Source organism: Patella vulgata, chromosome 7, assembly GCF_932274485.2.
Source record: "Patella vulgata chromosome 7, xgPatVulg1.2, whole genome shotgun sequence".
NCBI classification, from domain to species: Eukaryota; Metazoa; Mollusca; class Gastropoda; family Patellidae; genus Patella; species Patella vulgata.
In genome coordinates this window covers 14,357,649-14,370,850 of record NC_065885.2, presented here as the reverse complement: position 1 = coordinate 14,370,850, position 13,202 = coordinate 14,357,649, and the positions used below count along the sequence as shown (strand labels likewise).

The 13,202-nt window shown below is 31.5% G+C and overlaps 1 protein-coding gene and 1 long non-coding RNA gene across 6 annotated transcripts in view; one reads left to right on the top strand and one right to left on the bottom strand.

The window, feature by feature from the left end:
- Positions 1-13,202, bottom strand: part of LOC126828583 (zinc finger protein rotund) — a 191,782-nt gene that overhangs the window by 105,299 nt on the left and 73,281 nt on the right. The gene's annotated exons all lie outside the window — the stretch shown is intronic.
- Positions 1-13,202, top strand: part of LOC126828587 (uncharacterized) — a 110,940-nt gene that overhangs the window by 44,721 nt on the left and 53,017 nt on the right. The gene's annotated exons all lie outside the window — the stretch shown is intronic.

Sequence of the window (13,202 nt, the reverse complement as noted above, 5' to 3'; positions counted from 1 at the left end):
ACTGTGAAACTGTAAACGTTGATAATTCTGTTAAGTGTGGAATGGAATGGGTCTTAATGTCTTGCTAACACAATCACATGGTTATTTCTATGATGTACAATGCTGAATGGGAGACTTTTGCTTGGGAACTTCCTAGTTGAATCCAATGCCCTGATGGCTACACTACCTCAGTCCTCAATTCATTGTGAAGCAGCATGGGTGTGTTGTACATCAAGAAAGGTATGTAATAGTATTGTAATCCTAAATCTTGGTTCATTTCATTATAATTCAAATCCTTTTTCCATTAATAACAACCCAGGCGATGTCGTTTTTTCCATCGATAAGTCAAAACAACAAAAAAAAAACCTGCTTTGTCCCTGCTATTCCGGTAATAGAACAGAATAAACAACCAAATGAAATTCAGACAATTGGACAGAATAACCATTTTATAGTTTTATCTAATCATCAGTTTGCTTAATAAATTAATTAAAAGTTCTTCAATCTTTTCCAGCCAACAGCAGAATTAAAGTAGTGGGCACAGAATGACACGACACATGCCAGAAACATGAGTAGAATTAATCCCTGTTCAACCTTGCATACATAAAGTAGTATTATAATTTATTCATATTTATTAATATAGAAACATACAAAGAGGGTGTTAACCATATGCTTTGTTAGATGCATAGTGAGTGATAAAGCCCTTACAATTAGGATTTAAATGAAATTATTTGTCAATATCAAAATAAACAGATGACAATTCTTAGTTACTTGCACAAATATCGTTTTGTAAAGCATCAAGAAATCAAATTGTTTATCTCTACTTAACCTATGCAGAAAAGGCTAGTGATTAAATAAATTGTCAAGGTTTAAAATGTAATAAAACTATAAGATACATCACTTTTCATCAGAATCAAAGCACTGACAAATAAAATTACTTATCTCAGCTTGGCCTAAGCAGACAATGCTTATCATCAAACTTTGTCTAGACATTCACCTAATAAATGAACTGCTACACCAAGTTTGAACATACCGATCTCAATTAGAAGCAGTCATTGTGTTCAAAAAAGTGTGACAGACACATAAAACCATTCTAATAGTCTAAGAGCCTGTATTTAATTCTTCTGTTGAATTTCAACTGATCTGCAACTGAATTCCAATGGTTATTTACTGCATTCCAACCAATTCTGTATTTCTTTCAATTGGTTCTCTACTGCATTTCTTTCAACTGATTCTCTACTGCATTTCTTTCAATTGATTTTCTACTGCATTTATACCAAATGATTTTCTACTGCATTTCTACCAAATGATTCTCTACTGCTGTTCAGTGGCTTCTTAATTAATTTCCAATGTAATGTAGATGGTTAAATATATCTAAATGATAATCAAATCTGGTCCAAATGTAGTGACCAATTCCTCCGAAAAATACTTGGCCTTCCGGAAGATTAAATACATGACAGGCTTCTATATATAACCAGAAGATAATACTTCAGAATTCAGGTACTGCTGGTGAGAGCGATAATAATATTGCACACCTTAATATCAATATAATAGACAATAAATAACCTTAATAGCTGAAATCAAGGTAAATTTCCTAATATGATCCTTAAATTAAACGTCTGTTATAAAATAGAATACTAATCGCTGGTAATTACCTTTCAAATGCAATAATTCAACGTCTGATAAATGTATTTCCATCCACCTACACATATGAATTGTTCTACAGTTATGGGGACATCTTTCAACTTAGGTAATGTACCAATGACCTTTTATGCAGATATTTAATGACAACCATTTGTATTTTAAATTTGGGTATACATATTGTTTTGCAGACAGTTATGAGGATATCTTTCAAATTACATAACTGTCGCAATAAATTTTTTGACAAATTTTAAACGCCAAGTTATAAATATACATATCGTTTTACAGGCAGCTATGAGGTTACTATTTAGTGTGAGACAACTTCTTTTTGATATAACCCTTTTTATACTGAACTGAGCACATTTTAACAATAAAAATATTAATATGAATATAAATTACTTCTATGACTACATAATCTCAACCAGTATATGTGTATTGTAGCGTCTCACACCTTCGTAACTTATAGGTCATGGAATAATCCCTGCTTAGTACTTTTTTACGTTCAGACCTCAAAAGTGATCATTAAAATACCACTCTACAGTCTGCTTGTATTTTGTCTACTCTCTCTCCCCCTGCATTGATCAGCTTTTAATCCAGCAGCTCCACAAATCTTCTCTTTTAAGGGAGTCTTCATCACACTCCCTCCTCTCTTAAGAATACTTTTGTAGCTTCCCATCTAATTAATAATATCAGTGTAATAAATAACAACATTAAAGAATTAAGACTCAGCATTGTTACGAAATGATAACGGATATCTGTATCGGGTTATCTTTACCCTCTTCCAGTTGGGTGCAAGTTAGAATTCAAAATAAGAGTCAGCCATTGCGCTGCTGTTCGGGCCAAATTTCCCTCATACTTCATTAGCTTGGAGAGAGAGCAAAAAAGCATGATGTTAAACTCGATTTCATTTTTAGCCTAAGAATGGTGTAGGTCTTGCATAAGACTGTTTTATTAAAATTATTCATTACTAACTTGATTAATGAGAACTGTATATAGTAATAGTAAACTCAAGACATAAACTTGTAACTGGCACAAAGAATGCAATAAAACAATCAAGGGTAACGTTTTTTTTCTCTCAACAAATCCAGTAAAGCCTCAGGGATGAACGTTTATGCACAGTTCCTATGTAGTTAATGTTTTTATGTACATTTTGTATGCAGATTTATAGGAGTTATTGACCTGTTATGTTCAATGCATGCTAGCTGTCACCTTAAATTATACTGTCTGTTGTTCATATCAAACGATTAGGGTCAGGGTTAGGGTTGAGGTAAAAACCTCTACGCTTCAGGTGTGGATGGCATTTTGGGAAATCTTGAATTGTCGAAATTCTTTGGTGGTTATTTTTAGACATATAGTTTCTTTATTGACAACAATATATAAGTGTATTCTGAATAAGAACAAGTTTTTAACAGAAGAGAACCTTTTCCTGGACAGCAAAATGTTTTGCCCAGCCTACAATTTTAATGGAAACTGTTTTTTATTATCATTGTGATCCGTCTCTTGCATTTTTAGAACAATATCTAATTTTTCAAGGATTCATAACTCAATGTTGTCCAAATGATTATTTAACATTTAATTAAGAAAACAAAACAGAAAAATATCAATGGTGGATTATATCCTTGCTTGGATTCAAAAATAAATATTAGAATTATTTTCCGAAAATTTTCCTTGTTAATTTTTTTTTATATTGATAGTAAGTTAGAATAAAATATACCAAAATTATACCCAATTTAAACTATGTTGTCAACAACTACCAGAGCATAATAACCGCAGAATTTTTACTCAACTAGTCAAACCAAATTGAATTATTTTAACGGCAAAACTGCATTCCATACAATGAAATGAGCACTAATTTGCCGAGAAAAACCCATCTCTCTCAGGAATTTGTAACAAATACCAATACATCTTCTGCTGAAAATCAACATCATGTGTCATTGCTGGCAAAAGTGAGATTTGCGTAGGTCGTTGCAGGATTCACATGCAAGATTAATTCTGCAGAGATTATTGCAGTGAGTCGAGGGACTCCATTGAAATAAATTCTTCTTCTGCAATTATTTCTTTTCAGAAAAGCAGGGAAAGTGATATTCTTTTGATAGTATAGTTTCAGCTAGGCATGTACTAAAATCAAATTTTAGAGTCAACTGCATATCTTTACAAATATTTCCATCATTATATTCCTACCTGCTGTTTTTACTGGACATCATTACCATTTTTTGTTTGTTTTCAATGCTTCTATTGTACTTACAAAAACAGATGTATTTTCAGCTCTGAGAAAAATTATTTTAAAGTCATAATCCAGATAAATGATTATCTATTTTCTTCCGAATTTCTTCTTTTTGCTTTGTAAATATATTTCTTCATGTTGATAAAGTTTCTGTTAGAAAACAAAATTCAATAAACTCAGTGTTTTGTTCTCTGTTTGCAGAAATTCATCATTCAAAGATCAAATTACAAAGTCCTTTATGCAATTTATCGTTACTGTTAAACCTGTCAAAATTTGCCTTACGGAACTTGCTGAGAATGAAATTAAATTTTGTCTTCCTAATATGGTACAGGTGATCAATAACACACTACCTTTTGTAACAGGTCATGACATATTCCAGCTATTACTGACACAGTATCTTTCTTAATTTGGTTAAGGAACGATACATTGGGAAACTCTTAACCTAGTTACTACCAGTAACTGTATGCACCTTTAACTAAGTTTTACCTTAAAGTAACAGTGATTTAGGAGTTTTTGTTGGGTATTTTCCAGTTGGATGGATCATTTAATATATTACAGATATTTCAATAACTTCCAGAGTTATTCCACGTTGTTTAAAATCTTGGTAACACCTCAAATGCTTTAATTATATCTAAGTTAACCTTAAAGTAATATTGTTCAAAATCGTGGGTATTCTCTGGGTCCTCCGGTTTCCTCCCACTGCTAAAGATCCCTACACGCAAACGAATTACTGAAATAAAATAAACCATGTGTTAGTCCCAAAATGACCTAGTTTGTGTCGAGTGGACGTTAAACCCCATTTCTCTCTCTCCCTTTTAAAGTAACATTGATTTAGAAGCACATTTTCATTTGGATAGGGGTCATTTTAATATATTACAGATATATCAATGACTTCCAGAATTATTCCCCTTTGTTCAAAAATCTTGTTAACACAAGATACTTCAATTATTATCGGATCTTTTTGAAATCTTTTTGAATTGTTAAGCTCATAACTGTTTGGAAGAATTGACTGCTTATGGGCGTATGTTTTGTTGCCAGTCAACATATGCTGATAAATTAGATAGGTGGTCATTCTAAGTTATTGATATGAATGAAAGGATTGAATACTAATGACTAATGAACAACATACTTTTAATTAATAAAGAAATCAATGTTTTGACTTAAGATTCTTGATAATGATTCCATTCATATATTCAATTAAATGCAGAATTGGTACTTCCTACCTGATCTCATTCAATATGATGAAGATGTAATTGACACAAGTCATCCAGTACTACCAGAATCAAAATATTGCTATATGTATGAAATGTTCAATATTTTTTCACGCTTTCTTCATTTAATCAAACAACATAAAATTGGTAAGTTAATTTTTAACAGCATGGAGCATTTCAAGTAGCATCCTTCATTATAGAACTCTTAGACAAAAGATGTAACCCTTTAGGGACGGTTTTCAAAGGCGGGACCCCTTATCCTTACAATGACTTTCAATGTCACTTAATCCGGTACTTATGTTTTTGTAGTACAGTACATTTTGTTGCTAGTTGGGACGAACACACAGAGGTCCTACATTCAAACTGGTTAAAAGATCCCTTGACCGTTGGAATACAAAATAAGAGTAGTGCCAGTGCCTAGGAGAAAATTCCCTTCATAGCACACCTCATGGTTTATGCCAGTCATCATTAGCCCAGTCAGTGCAAAGCAGTAGAATGTTAAAGCCCATTTCATTTCATATTTTGTTGAAGCATTATGTAAATCTATTCATTTCAAGTAATGATTAGTTGAATGTCCTCAATGTGTGCAACTTCAATGTACAGCCATAATTGCAATTGTTTCACAAAACAAAATTCCCTTGATAGGAAAGTATTGTAAACCTGTGTCTTTGTCAGCATGTGAATAAAAAACTAACATTATTTAAAATTATATCTTATAGCCCACTTCTGTGATAAAACCTACGTGTGGAGGTCAACATTAAAGTTACAATTTCATATTTTTAAGTTATATTTTTAAAATGTATTAAAATAAAGCCCTAAAATAGATGGTATCTATAAACAGTCCTACCTTGTTAAAGAATAATCCTATTAATCCTATAATTCACTATTGCCAGTTGAGAAATTGTCAAAAATATCATTTTCAACTTCAAATTCAAATGTTTGAAGATGGCTATTCCATGGTGGGGAATAGGAAAACCAGGGAGGTAATTGGGAGGTAATTGTGTTATTATTTCCGGTGTGAAGATTTTTAAGTGTGAGAAAGATAACCGATGATCATATAATACTGAGTTGACAACCTATTGAGCAAAAGACATAGAAATAATTATGTTTTGACTTTCTTAGAAAATATGAAATTGTAACGTTAAATACTACTATTTAATAACTGTCAGGTGATCTGGAAAGGTTGTGACCTATGCACATGTATCATATGAACTTTTGGCATTGGTGGGTATGGTCGAAACAATATATTATTAACAATTATCTGGACATTCTGTGTTCTGTCAGGAACCGTAGCAGCCAGCATTTGATTCGGCATTTACCATGGCTTTTCATTTTTGCCATGTTTAATTTTGAACACTGTATTATCATGTCATTTACGAACTACTACTCAAATCGGCTATCAGTAATGATTGATTGAATATGCTTTGTGTTAAAACACCTGATACCACTTCCCATTTACAGCTAACAATTTTTTTGTATATTATAAATGATGGTGACATTTACGAGGCAATGGGAGGCTCATCTTTCTAAAACGTTTTTCTTTAATGCTTGCTAGCATTCAGATTAAAACACACAATTCAAAACATTTTGTTTTTAATGCCTTCAAGCCTAGAAAAATTAAGACCTTTTTTCCTCCCGGACACAAATTAAACTTTTTATTTTCAGAGCAGTTTTTTTATTCGATAACATAAATTTTCTGCTGTTTTAATGAGAAAATGTCATTTCAACATTTTTTTTTCATTCACAATTTTTTGCTCTTCATAGGCATTTTGTGTAGCGAATGACGAAAATCTGATGAGCAAACTGAGCTGCTTATTTTGTCTCCTGTTTATTTCTGCCAAAAGTTAAACCACATTTCATTTTATTTCATCTATGCCAAAAATGTATTCAGTTTTAACCTGAGGGCTGTCACTAGATCATGAATCTCAACCCTTGCAAATACCCAATGAATCCATTTTTGTTTCAAAACCCATTTACTCATCAGAATTGAAGTTTTCAAGAAACTGAATGTTTTGTTTCAAGATGTATAATCATGGTATTTATACTGGTTGGAGATTTAACAGTCGTACAATTGTTGTAACATACGATTAAATGCTTTGAACTCTCGCGTAACATTGTTCATACAGCATAATTCAGATAAATTGGTCCAACTAGTAACGAGGGGAAAAATGTTGCACTAACTTCTGCTATCTGTTACATGTTACTACTGGTTACTGCTAATTGACACATCTCTTAATCAAGATAGATAACTGGTACAATTGAAGTTATTAGAGAATTTCTCAGGCTTATGTAAGAAAAATTGTTTTGTCTTTCTTAATAGGATTGTGGTAAAACTTAACTTGGAATGAATTCAAAACAAATGCAAAATAATTTTTACTTATTTCTGAAATACAAACAATGTGCATTATTGCAGATGAAGAAGCAGATCTAATTAAACATTGATATCTCTATGAGCTGGGTTTAGAAGCTAAGCAAGAACTCTATTTTGTGATATACAATGCACAAGGGCAATAACTTGAATTTGAAAAAACATTCTTTTAGAGCATACAGTATATCATTTTTTTAATGGCTGGGGCAAACAACTAACTAAGAAATTGATTCATCCTTAGTAAAAAATGAACGATTCCAGAAAATATTTGTAAAATTTTGAATGGCAAGAGGTGCTTGTAGATCAATATCAGTGGATTTTGGGTCAAGAACCATTTTATGACTAACTGTACAAAATACTAGTAAATTATAAACCACAATTGCAAAATATTGGAATTGTAAAATTTTTACAAAGATCTAATTCAAAATTCAAATAGGAGACATTTTACTACACTTAGCTCTGAATTTTTTTTTTTTTTAAATTAAGCATAAAACCATAAAACTTAACCTAAGTATATTTACTAATACTCTTATTATTAGTAAAAGCATGAAATAAAATACAGCATCATTTCAATATTTTTCTAATAAACGATATTAATGTAATACCAGCAGGTGATCTTGGCGTTAGTAAGTACAAACCATTCCCTTTCTTTATCAGTTAAAACCAGAATTATAAATAACATCTTTAAGCAATTTACTGACTAATTAGAACATTCAAAATTGTCATTTAACCTCGGAAAACTACTTTAACCCACAATATTTACTAGGAAATTATTTCAAGGATATGAAAAAATACCAAGATATTTTTGGGTGTCTTTCAATAATTTTTAAAAACTTAATTTTTAGTAAAATGTGGCACTAAAAATATGCAGAGATATTCCTGTAAAGGATTTTAGTAAAAATGTGGCACAATTTTCTTTTACAGCATTTCAAGTAATAGTAACCTCAATATGTGCATTATATCTTGTCTTAATAGGATATGATATGATAATACGCAGAGATCTTACTTATCAGTATTCAATATCCATTTTAAAATAATATCTTTCTTTTGTATTATCACTAAACTATGAATTTTAATGTCATAAATACTCCATTTCATAGTTTGAATAATATGAATATGCATGGTTAAGATCAAAAGTATTAAAAAAAACTGAGATGATTGTTGGATAAATGAAATGTCCTAACAGTTGCCACACAATTCAATTTAGAAAATTACTAAAAATGCAAAAAAAAAGTTTATGGTAAAAATATTTAAAACAATTAAATAAAGGCTGACACTAAGAACACGGGACCTCATTTATTGTAATTTGGAGTGGAATTTTTTTTTTTTTTTTCCACTAATAATATTCATGAATATAGAAGAGAAAATACAGGAGAAAAAATAATAACACATTGTCCACGAAATGAATTTGTTTATTTCTGTGACACATATGTGCGTGTAAAGTGAAATTATCATTGGCGTCATATAGCAATTTTATGCGATAAAACTTTCAAACGGCACCTTAACGGGTGACAAAAGAATTGAACAATCGCAGATGATGTCACCTATATTTTATTACATGTAAAATGTCAATTTTTTTTCTGTCTTAAATAATATGGATTTATTATTAACTAGTGCTAATAATGTGGCAAACTGTTTATTGTTGTGATAAAAAAAAATATTGCGTCTAATTTTTGACAGGAATATTCTTCATGAAAAATGAAGTGTTTTTAAGAAATAAAATGACATGACATGGGGTTGTATAACAACTTATTTGCCACACAGTGTGTGCTCTGAGGGAAATTATCAATCTGTTTCACAAAGGTATTGGTAAACGCCATCTTGTACCTCTGTATAAGATGACTGATCTTTATAAGTTCAAGTATGCTGACATTACATCAGTGCACATCACACATCGTTGATCATTGGCCCTATGGTGGTGCATTATTTACTGAAGATGTTGTGACATATACTGGTTCGGGCAGAATGGTTCCTTTTACTCATTTTATATTCCCATTTACACTTAATAGGATATATCTTTTATCTAGATATACTTCAAACACCTATATCTATTTTTCTAATACTTGAAAAAAAAAAAACGTTCTAGAATTTAATTTGAAGAAGGAACAAAGTTAATATTGCAAGCTCATTAACCTGCATCAATCACATCCCTCTCAGTGATTGCAGTGGCATAGCGAATATTCACTGCTGATCAGGGTGGGAAATTCTACCCAGGGAGAGGCCTTTCTGCCTACTCTTTATTGAACTGTCAAAGATTACTTCACACCATTCCATGCACTATTTCTTGGCAAATCCATCATCTTGTGCCTCTTGGTTAACGAGCCTTAGCTATAACTCAATGAGCAGTTATTAGGGTTTCACACTGCGAAGCTTGTGTGAAACACTATTGTTTTTGTTAAAATTATTATTAGGGTTTCACACTGCGTAGCTTGTGTGAAACACTATTGTTTTTGTTAAAATTATTATTCTTATTATTATTATTCTTCTTTTGTTTTGAGTAGATCTCAGCAACTGATTGTCGGATCGTTACGATTTCTTCGGTTTTATCTGAAAAGTGGGTGTGACTTAGAGGATAAAGCTATTTTGAACGTTCTGCGACAATGCGAAATGTCCGAAATCACCGAAGCTATCGTTTTTAGAAATATTGCAGTAATTTTAACAATAATCATTGGATTTTAACTTTCGATGCATTTTGGCATAGCCGGAGACGGGGCACATAGCTACGCTACTTTTGATTTTTGATTTTCGGCAAATCTTCGCAGATATAAGGCGCTAAATTTAGAAAATTTAAATTTTTACAAAAAACTTTTTTATTTATGAATATTTTTTAGTCGTGTTTTACACAAATATAACGAGTCCTCTGACTTGGGCAAAAATGTGAAAATTTTTTGTCTCGGTAATTTTCCTTGGCCCCCATTGGCTAATTCAGTTTTTCAGTCCTAGATTAATTATTTATTGTTCGATTTATATAAAACAAAGTTCATATGCTCCGTTGTCTCAATTGTCATTTTTTTTGTTACCAATAGTGTTATCTGTCGGCACCGGAAGTGGCGTAAATTGACAAAAAACTACAATTTTGACAGTTAGGTACCATTTTTCGAAAGCAAATATTATTTTTTTCAAATCTGGTATAACTGAAATTGTGCGCCCTTTAAAGGCGCACAAAATGTTGGGACCAGTTTTTTTAATTTCGATTCCGTTTTCGGGCTATTTCGATTAAAAGGTGAAAAAAGGTGTAAAATTAAGCTATTTACAACCCATCCAGCGTTTTCATATTTTAAAATATTACGTCGTAACTTTCATAAACTCGTAGCAATAATCTATACGGAGAGAATGTATGTGAAAATTAATTTGTAATATGCGCAGTTGCCGAGAAATGGGCAATTTTGCATGAGTCACTTTTTACGCTAGTTTGCCTGTAAAAGAGTCAATTATTATTCGATTTTCATAAAAGTGACACCATTTGATGTGTAATGTCAATTTTAACTAGGTCAAACCAATTTAACATTTTCAATATCACCGGAAATGACGTAATTTGGGCAAAAATTGTATTTATAGCCTTCGAAACCAGTAATTTATTCAAATGAGTCATATTTGTTATTTGTTTAAAATTTTGATATTTGATTCAAATCAACTAATACAATGAACCCTTACGATCATATAGATATCACAAAATGGTTTCTAACTTGTTCAGTTGCGGAGAAATAGGCAATTTTCAACAGGTCACTTTTTAAGGTTTTTTGTCAATAAAAGTGTCAATTATTATTCGATTTTCATTAAATTGTCACTGTGTGATACATAATGCCATTTACGATTTCATACAAGTAATTTAAGATTTTCATTATCACCGGAAGTAACGTCATTTTGGCAAAAACTGTATTTTTAGCCTTCAAAACAGATATTTTATTCAAATGAATCAGATTTGTAATGTTTTTAAAATTAAGATATTTGATTCCAATCAACAAATAGAATGAACTCATTCGATCATACAGATACCTCAAAATGGTTTCTAACTTGTACGGTTGCAGAGAAATAGGCGATTTTCTACAAGTCATTTTTCAAGGTTTTTGGTCTATAAAGGTGGCAATTATTATAGGATTTACATAAAATTTTCACCATGTGATGATGCTATTTCTGATTTCATAAACCAATTTAACATTTTCATTATCACCGGAAGTAATGTAATTTTGACAGGATCACTGACATGTAGCAAATGAATTGATTGCTGGATTTGGTTGTTTCTGCGTCCATTTTATTTCATGTGTGCAATGCTTATGTGGAAACCTGTTTAACGGTTTCATTGGTACCGGAAGTGACATAAGTTCTAGGGTAACGTGGCACCGGTGAAACCCGTCATTACTGCTTCGCAGTTCTAGTTCTTATTATTATTATTCTTCTTTTGTTTTGAGTAGATCTCAGCAACTGATTGTCGGATCGTTACGATTTCTTCGGTTTTATCGGAAAAGTGGGTGTGACTTAGAGGATAAAGCTATTTTGAACGTTCTGCGACAATGCGAAATGTCCGAAATCACCGAAGCTATCGTTTTTAGAAATATTGCAGTAATTTTAACAATAATCATTGGATTTTAACTTTCGATGCATTTTGGCATAGCCGGAGACGGGGCACATAGCTACGCTACTTTTGATTTTTGATTTTCGACAAATCTTCGCAGATATTAGGCGCTAAATTTAGAAAATTTAAATTTTTACAAAAAACTTTTTTATTTATGAATATTTTTTAATCGTGTTTTACACAAATATAACGAGTCCTCTGACTTGGGCAAAAATGTGAAAATTTTTTGTCTCGGTAATTTTCCTTGGCCCCCATTGGCTAATTCAGTTTTTCAGTCCTAGATTAATTATTTATTGTTCGATTTGTATAAAACAAAGTTCATATGCCCCGTTGTCTCAATTGTCATTTTTTTTGTTACCAATAGTGTTATCTGTCGGCACCGGAAGTGGCGTAAATTGACAAAAAACTACAATTTTGACAGTTAGGTACCATTTTTCGAAAGCAAATATTATTTTTTTCAAATCTGGTATAACTGAAATTGTGCGCCCTTTAAAGGCGCACAAAATGTTGGGACCATTTTTTTTAATTTCGATTCCGTTTTCGGGCTATTTCGATTAAAAGGTGAAAAAAGGTGTAAAATTAAGCTATTTACAACCCATCCAGCGTTTTCATATTTTAAAATATTACTTCGTAACTTTCATAAACTCGTAGCAATAATCTATACGGAGAGAATGTATGTGAAAATTAATTTGTAATATGCGCAGTTGCCGAGAAATGGGCAATTTTGCATGAGTCACTTTTTACGCTAGTTTGCCTGTAAAAGAGTCAATTATTATTCGATTTTCATAAAAGTGACACCATTTGATGTGTAATGTCAATTTTAACTAGGTCAAACCAATTTAACATTTTCAATATCACCGGAAATGACGTAATTTGGGCAAAAATTGTATTTATAGCCTTCGAAACCAGTAATTTATTCAAATGAGTCATATTTGTTATTTGTTTAAAATTTTGATATTTGATTCAAATCAACTAATACAATGAACCCTTACGATCATATAGATATCACAAAATGGTTTCTAACTTGTTCAGTTGCGGAGAAATAGGCAATTTTCAACAGGTCACTTTTTAAGGTTTTTTTGTCAATAAAAGTGTCAATTATTATTCGATTTTCATGAAATTTTCACTGTGTGATACATAATGCCATTTACGATATCATACAAGTAATTTAAGATTTTCATTATCACCGGAAGTAACGTCATTTTGGCA